This window comes from Pan paniscus, chromosome 6 (genome assembly GCF_029289425.2).
Source record: "Pan paniscus chromosome 6, NHGRI_mPanPan1-v2.0_pri, whole genome shotgun sequence".
NCBI classification, from domain to species: domain Eukaryota; kingdom Metazoa; phylum Chordata; class Mammalia; order Primates; family Hominidae; genus Pan; species Pan paniscus.
This window is the reverse complement of record NC_073255.2, coordinates 83,496,371-83,505,841: the sequence shown is the minus strand read 5'-3', so window position 1 is coordinate 83,505,841 and position 9,471 is coordinate 83,496,371.

Here is a 9,471-nt window from a genome sequence, read left to right as displayed (position 1 = left end):
TCAGAGGCCCTGAATCATATGAGTGCCTGAGACCACATAAAGAGAAAGAGATGCATGGGCAGTCCCCAAATTCTCCAGCCCCCATGCCTTCAAGTCATTCCAGTTGACACCCCAGACAATTTATATAGCAAAGATAAGATGTTCCTGCTGAGCTCTGCACAAATTATACATTATAAACAAAACAATGTATTGTTTTAATCTTAATCCACTAAATTTTACAGAGAAATATATAAACAAACACCTTTTCTAACCATTGTTGCTGTAGTTATCCATTTACGGTTACCATGGGCATACAAGTTCATAAGTTCAGTGGGTTCTAGACAACACCCTCTGGGTCCTCATTATGTAACAGCTGTAGACTATCCTAGTAATTAGGATTGATTACTCCCACTGACATTGTAACTTCTTTCTTTGCTTGCTGGTCCACCAGCATAAGGATTGGCATCAGTCTTGTTTGCTTTTGCATTAACATATCATATCAGTCTGCCTTTGCACTAGCCTAGGTTCTTTTCTTCTAGGTTGGTTGACTATTGGGAGTACCACTTGAGGCCAAAGGTGTAAGCTGAGATAGGAGTGTCTGTACAGAAGAGGTAAGTGATGTGGATGTCTAGGCCACACAACTGTGTGATTTACCAGTGTATTCTGGATATGCTTAGGCTGAAACTCAAATATCATTTCTGCATATACCCAATATAAAAAATGATGGATCTGATTATACTCAGTTCAGAAAATTAAACCCCAGTGGCATAGTCACTTAGCATCCTGTAGTCAGGCCATCAGTTGCTAGTAGAATCCAGTACAATGACAGGAATGTTTATTCAAATTGAGAATAGTTCTTTTACAGAGAAAGAATTATCTTTCTCTAAAACCTAGAAACTTCTCAAACTCATAGCAACCTGTCTCCATACATATCTCTACCTCAAGCCAATCTGCTCTGTTATAAGTCCTAAGTGGCTAGACGCCTCAGGCTGGATCTTCTGCAGAACTCTCTCCCATTAGGCATCTCTCAAAATTAACAGCTTCCAAGTCACCAAATAATAGATGAGTCAGAGTAGTGACATCATGTTCAGTCCACCTCCAAAATCAAAAGAGGACTATTAAACACTGTGTATCTTTCAGTTAAGTGTCAGCTGTAAAGTGCAAAAATGTATCCTTAGTCTTACAAGGGATGTTGTGCCATGTTACTGACCACTGGACCTCCAAAACTGTGGCCATTCCTTGACTCTTCATAAGGCTTATCTCTAATCCTCTGACACCTCTGACAACTACTATACTTCTCGTGTCCTGCTCACCAAGTCCGATTGTCATGATGTTATCAGTTTACTGATCTAGTGTTATATTCTAGAGATTGGCAAGATAATCAAGATACCTGCATTTTCTATTGTGAAAGAGAGCAGGACAGTTTGCATATCCCTGGACTTGAGAGTAAATGGGTGCCGTTGTTTTTACCATGTGAATAAACACAGAACTTGATTCTCTTTATTAAAGAGAATTGGAGAAAAAATGTATATGCAAGATCAGTAGTCTTATAACAAGTGCCAAAGCCTGTGTTAATCTACTGTCACTTAACTTAGTGGCAGCTCCAATAGCAGCTTCTGTGGCAGATGGTATAATATAGCAGCTGTGAAGCTGTGATCGGGACTGCCAATTGGATAAATTTATAGTAATGTACTGTCATCTACCACGATCCATTTCATTTTTGTAGGGTACATACAGGTGAATTAAATAGAAATATGATGTGGGCCATCACCCCTACATCCTCTACATCTTTGATAGTGATACTAATCTCAGCATTTCTTACTGTGATATAACATTACCTCTGATTTATAATTTTCCTCAGGATGGGAGTGTGGTTTCTGGGTCTGCTACTTGGCTCTTGGTGCCCTAATAGCTTTTATTCCACAGATCATAAAGTATGGGTTCTGCCAGCTGCTAAGTATTTCTCTTTGCATACTGCACATGAGGACCAGGGAAATAGCCATAGGTTAGGTCCAAATATACTTGGATGCACTGTGAAATGGACTTGGGTCAAACTCTACCTGGCCTCTGTAAACTCCCATTTAACCAGAGTACTGCAATTGTGCTTCAGATCCCGTGACATCAGTGTCAGCTCAGAACTTATATCTAAATGTCCTAGAAATGTCTGTGTTGTCCCATTCCCCAGCGCTGTTACCCTGGAAATGGTTTCAGATCCCCTTGGAGAATAATCAAGGGAATATTTACTGTATATACTTCAGATGGCATTGCAGGTTCTTTTTTTTCTCAAGGGGACCATACTCTTCAATCAATTACTTCTACATTTGTGAACTAAATTACCTTGGAAATTGGGTATGGAACCAGAGTTTTCCAATTTAGCAGCTGATGTCAGCCTTCTGCCCATCATCTCTTCCTTCTCTCTTTCTCATGTCTATCTATCTCATTTCTAAGAACACCATGACCTATTAACTATTACCACAGGTGAGAAGGCCAAGACAAATTGATGGCAAGTCTAGCAATTTCACCTGACTTGCCTCTGATGCTTGAGTGTTGTATCAGCTGGGCCCAGTTCAACAGCAACAACTCCTACCATCAACCACAGCTAGCAGAGCACAGCTGCCAGCAAGATGTCGGTACCCTCAAAACTTCATTGCTTATGGAATATCGTCTGGACCACACAAGAATCTTAATCAGGGTGTGCGTACTCAGGTTGTACATAGTAAATCCATTCTAACATTCCCATATCTTCAATTTTTCTCACTCCTTCCTCAATACCATGTTAGGATATTCCAGATTTTTCATTGTATTTGCTATATTGAAGCCTCAAAGAGGTATCCCAGAAGAATATTTTGGGGTAGACATCAGTGTCATTTCTAGATCATCAAATTCAAAGGCTTTTGTGATTGCCTTTATTCAATAAATTCTCCCATACCCAGCCTAATATTGCACCTCTTTGGGTATAAATCTGAAGCTTTATTCTGACATTTGCTTCTCAGGTTGCTGACAGTATTTATTAGTCAGGTATGTCAATTCCTTTGACATAAACTATTTTCTCCTGAAGATGGATTATACTTCTCCGCTCTGCCTGTGCTGAGGCCTAACCCTAGCTACTGACTAGACGCAATAAAGGGAGGTGGGTAGACCATGAGGGAAAGCATTATCCGGAGAGGCACTCACCTCTGATTATGTCATTGTAAAATCTGAGGCTTGGAGAAGAGGGCTTCTTCTGCCATCCTGGAAGTTCAATAGAACTTGTGAGTTCAATATTTTCAGGCTTGTTTACCCAAATTACCCTGTTTCAGGTCTCAACATTCCATTCTTTCCTATGAAGCCACTGACTTTAGCATAGGGGCCTCTTGAGTCTTTGCGTTCAGGATACATCGAGGCTCTGCCACTCTTTCAGTAAATCCTGAGCCTGATTTTCAGCACATTCTTATGCCACAGGAGAGGAAAGTCTCCCTAAAAACTTCCCCGGAAGTTCTTCAGATTTCACCTTGTTCCGTGTTACGGCATTTGGCTGACCCGAGCTGAGAATTTTATATTTTCAACATCTATAATGCTTAAAGAGAAGCCATTCTACACAATCCTTATAATGATTGCTGACCTCATACTTTTAAAACATCACAACTTTCATATATGCTAATGCTTCCCCTTTCATCTGCGTTTCATTCCAATTCAACAAAGGTTAAAACTTCCATAATCATGGTACCACTGCTAACCAGGAATTTTCAGTATCCTATTTACCACTAGCACTGAAATCCTCATTGCTAGAAGGCCAGTGAGTAGTCCAGTTCTAAAATCCCATCTTTATGGTCTGCTTTCTAAGAATATTCCTATTACCGACTGTCTCGCCCTGAGCTCTGGAAAACAAAGCCTAAGACAAAGACTTAACTATTATTACCTTGTTAGAAAATGCATTTCCGCAAAAAAATGAAACACCCCGCTCGGTTCAGAAGCCCCGGGCCTGTCTTAGGCTCCCAATCTTTGACTGCCTTCCCATGGCGATCTATAAGTTGAAAGATTTTTTTTTTTTAAATCACCTCATGATGATGGAGTTAAAAGTAAACCGTGCAGAGACCCTGGGGTCCCTGTTGTACGCTGCATCGTCCCGCTGGCCCTGTGCCCTGGAGGGTGGGCGGCTCATGGTGCCACAGCCCCAGGCAGGGACGGCCGGCCCGCCCCCGTGACTGACTGACAGATGCAGGGATGGCCGAGGCAGCCCTCGCTCCAGCCGAACGCCTCCATTGCATTCTGGAGACCCCCGCCCCCGGACCTTCCAGACTTAGCAGAAGAACAAACTGAAGAACAGACCCAGCCAGAGAAGCAGGGATTCCAGAAGCTGCCCATGAAGGGAGAAGGAGAGGATCCGGTCGGCAGCAGCCCCGAGCAGGAAGCTGGAGGGGGGACTGTCGCGGGGTTTTTCTGTTGTGGTTTATTTTATTAATTTTTTTCCTTTTTTCTATTCATTTCGATGGACGCAATCTTAAGCCACCCTGGCCTTGCTCCTGGGAGGTGAGCGTGCACAGGTGTGTGCAGGTCAGGAGGTGCCGTCCAGGTGTGCGGCGAGCCGCTGCGCACAGATGTCAGGATTTCCGTTTGGGTCTACTTTAGAACCTGTCCTTAAACCTAGGGGTTGCTGTCAGGATTTGCTTTCAGACTTTTTTTTTTGTAATTCCCTTTAGAGTCTACAAAAATGTTTTTAAAAGGATCAGGTCTGCTTTTAGTTTCATTTTTGTTTCTTTCCCGTCCCACTCTTTAAAAACTGGTTCCGTGAGGAAAGGCAGAAGCCGTTCCGTGTCTCTTGCAGGCTGGGCCGGCTTCATGCCAGTGCGAGGGCGTCCCGTGCCCACGTACATACGTATGTCTCCATGAGTTCTGGGCTCCACCGGTTCCAATTGAGCTCCAGCCCTGGTTTTCCTACCCATGCAGTTAGGGACTTTAATTTAAATTTTTTTTTGTAGGGCCACCGCCTTCAAACACAACTGCTACAACATTCCAATAAAGGCTCATTTAACCCCCCCCCCCAAAAAAAAAAAAAAGAAAAGAAAATGCATTTCCGGGGTATAGGAGTGAGGGGAAAAGGGAGGGAGTAAGGGAGAAAAGCCAATACAAGGATAGGTTTCCATGCTGGCCACCACTTTGTAACATGACTGTTAGCTCATCCATGTTGCATTGTTTTTCCAGAATCTACATAAATGAGTGAATATTAGGGTCTTTTATCCAGAAAAGAGAAGGTAAAGAATTCATCCAATCTCTCTCGTCTCCCATTAATTTAAGTTAGACTTCAGGGGAAATTGATTCCCTTGCACACAGGGGTTGCACATAAATGAGGGGGCCAGGAAGATACTAGTAGACCTCATACCTCAGCATCAACATGAAAATCTGGGACAGGTGGCAAGATGCTACCCCTCCTTTTATGCCTAATAAGAGACCACTGACCATAGAGTGCTTCTGACCAGTCTATGGACAATGTACATTAAGAGTTTGTGTATCCTCTGCTTCATATTTGATGTCAGAGGGCTGAAACCTCCACCCTCAAATCGCTGCTATTTTCTGAACATGGACAACAATGAAGCTCAGTTGCACCTCTGTATGTTTCTCCTTTCATAAATATTCATTACTCCTCCTCTAGCTTATTGAATATATGTATTTGGCCACCTTGCTCAGCATACATTCCTATTCCCTTTGCCCCTCTCTAGCAGTATCTGTTTCTGGTTCTGTCTGGAAGCTGTGTTTCCTAGCCTGTCAGAATGGCCATCCTGCAGGCTACAACCCTGTATAAGAAATAAAGCCTCTTCTTTTTTTGAATTTATAATTTTTTTAAGTTAGCGGTCTGAAACAAGTGGGATGAAGCCAAAAGATATAATGTGACACTTACATATTCAAATTTTTTAAATTCCGATTGTTTCAGAAAAGAGTACATAATTGCATTTTTTGTAATTAGCTCTGATGACATTTGTCTATTGATATTTAAACTATGTTAGCTGTAATAACTGAATTTACATTAACTTCTCATTGAGTTGTATACTTTGTGCTATTTTTCTCTAATCTTTGTGTTCAGTAATTTGCAATCTGTACTATGCTTTGTTTGCTACTGTAATCAGTAGTAGTTTTAAAAGAATGGAGCATTTTAAAATTTTGCTGTGGGCTTCTTTATATATTTAATAAAATTCTAGATTATGTATTTTTTTCAGCTTCAAATGTAACACAGAAGTGTAATTTTAACCTCTATCTATGTAAAACAAGAAATTTAATGTGCTTCTAGTGACCCATCTCTACACTTACAGATCTTTCTTAATTTATTATGGAGTATAGATTGTAGGTTAGAGGTATAGCTTATTAAGCTTTAATTATTTTCTAAAATTATATTCTTTTTCAAGTGACATTTATTACACTATATTAAATTATATTAACATTTGTACAGAAATTATTTGAATTCACTTATATCAATGCTCACCATAAGAACATTTATACCAAATTTTCTGGTTCTTCTCAATTTTAATTAACTTTTAGCCCCCTGGATTATTTGCTTGAGTAAACTTTTCAGGGGTCTATGTCAGTACCATAATTTATGAACCCTTGCATATCAGAAAATTAAAATAAAAATCAGTTGCCACTTGCTACTTGGCCTTGTCACCCTGCAGAAAAAGAAAAAGGAAAATAAAAATCTCATTAAACACTTTCCATTATCTTTTTGTATTTGGTCTTGCAAAGGTTAAATTTTAAAGCCAGCCTGGAACGTATGTTAGCTTTCCTGTATTTTTTTCTGGTTTCTGGGTAACCTATATATTTGGGAACCCAGGTTTTAATAATTTCTTTATTCTTAACATTTCTAAAAGTTTATCAGGATATGTGTTACTAAATATTTTTAATTAGATTGCCTGCTTCAGTTCTGCATGTTTTAAAATAATTTATTCTGCTTCTTATAGCAAAACCATTTCAAGAAGTGTTTTAGGATAATTCTCCCCTTCTCTTAAGATGAAGAATTTCATCCATAAGTCACAGTTTGTTTGCATCTGCTTTCTTTATTCAAGATAGGTGTTGTTTATTCACTTGTATATTGTTCTGTGTGTTCATCCTTGAATAAAGATTACTCACTCCTACTTAATAGGCCTGGTAATAGCCACAAAGAAAGTGAAATATTTAGGAATACAGTTAACAAAGGAGCTGAAAGATCTATACAAGAACTACAAAACACTGCTTAAATAAATCAGAGATGATACAAATAAATGGAAAAACTGCATGCTCATGGGTTGGAAGAATCAGTATTTTTAAAATGCCATACTGCCCAGAGCAATTTACAGATTCAATGCTATTTTCATCAAACTACCAGCATCATTCTTTACAGAATTAGAAAAAAATATTTTAAAATTCTTTTTAAAAAGAGCCCAAATAGCCAAAGCAATGCTAAGCAAAAAGAACAAAGCCAGAGGCATCATATTACCCAACTTCAAACTATACTGTAAAGCCACAGTAACTATAAAAGGTTGGTACTGGTATAAAGCCATACACCTACAACCATCTGAGCTTCGACAAGGCCAGCAAAAACAGGCAATGGAAAAAGGAATCTTTATTTAATAAATGGTGCTGGGATAACTGGTTAGCCATATGCAGAAGATTGAAGCTGGACCCCTACCTTTCACCATAACAAAAATTAACTCAAAATAGATTAAATATTTCTCAAACTATAAAAATTGAGGAAGACAACCTAGGAAATATTCTCAACATAGGCCATAGTGAAAAATTTTTGGCTAAGTCTCCAAAAGCAATTGCAACAAAAACAAAAATAGACAAGTAGGAACTAATTAAACTAAAGAGCTTCTGCATAGGAAAAGAAACTATCAACAAAGTAAACAGACAACCTACAGAAGCGGGGAAGATGCTTGCAAACTATGGATCTGACAAAGGCCTAATACCCAGAATCTGTAGGGAACTTAAACAAATCAACAAGCAAAAGCCAAATAACCGCCATTAAAAAAAATGGGCAAAGGACATGAACAGACACTACTCAAAAGAATACATACAAGTGGCCAACAAACACATACAAGTGATGAAAAAACACTCATCATAATTAATCACCAGAGAAATGGAAATCATAACCACAGTGAGATACCATCTCACACCAGTCAGAATGGCTATTATTAAAAAGTCAAAAACAACAGATGCTGGCAAGGCTGGGTCAAAAAGAGAATGCTTATACACAGTTGGAGGAATGTAAATTAGTCCAGCTGCTGTGGAAAACACTCTGGAGATTTCTCAAAGAACTTAAAACAGAGCTACCATTTGATCCAGCAATCCCATCACTGGGTATATACCCAAAAGAAAATTAATCATTCTACCAGAAAAACACAGGCACTCGTATGTTCATTGTTACACTATTTACAATAGCAAAGACAGGGAATCAACCCAGGTGTCCATCAACCATAGATTGGATAAAGGAAATGGGGTACATATACACAATGGAACACTATGCATCCAACAAAAATGAATGAAATCATATTTTTGCAGCAACGTGGATGGACCTGGAGGTCATAATCCTAAATAAATTAATGCAGAAATAGAAAAACAAATACTTCATGTTTCTACTTGTAAGTGGGAGCTAAAAACATGGACATAAGTATGGGAACAACCAGACACTGTGGACTACTGGAGAGTAGAGAGAATGGTGAGTGGGTTAAACAACTACCTATTGGGTACTATGCTCGCTACCTGGATGACGGGATCTATACTCCAAACCTCAGCATCACATAATATTCCCATGTAACAAATCTACACGTGTAACCCCTGTAACTAAAAGTTGAAATGAAAAAAAAGGGACATAGGCTTCTGTAGGTATCTCTCACTACCTACTTAAGTGTTGACAGAAGCCTCCTTGTATTCTTAAATCAGAAGGCAGATTAATGTATGTAACTTTCTGAACAATTTCTAGCTTTAAGTATGCTTGACTATAATGAAAAGGAATCCTAATCTGTTGCCTTCTTCTGTCTTCTAGGTTGATACTTTATTTCTGGATCATTCAGATTGTCTTGTCTTTAAATTTTTCCCCCCTGAAACAGTATTTAAGAATCTTATATACCTCCCAAGCATTGCTTATAAGTACTGTCCTTGCCTACAGTTGATATCACATTGCAAGTTTCCACGTAACATTTTTCCCAACCCTTCTTTATTCATATTGTTTTACAAGGAACCACATTTTCTGTGTGTTTGATGGATATCAGTACACAGAGGGTAGTAAAATCTAAGGAAGCAATGTCCCTAGCTACCACTAAAATTAAATTATGTTTCAGGAAATGGATGGCTGTTTGAATTTGTGATTGGCAAAATCCCTAAATCTCTGTAATAGGGATGGGTAGTGGGTCAAAAATGCAGCCTTGTTCAGCCTTCTTCCTCCCAAGTGCTGCTCACATTTAAGGGACAATATATGCAAAGGCCTCCAATTATTTATCAGTCCAGCCAGTTCCCATGGAAACAGCTTCCAGACTTTGAGAAGTTGTT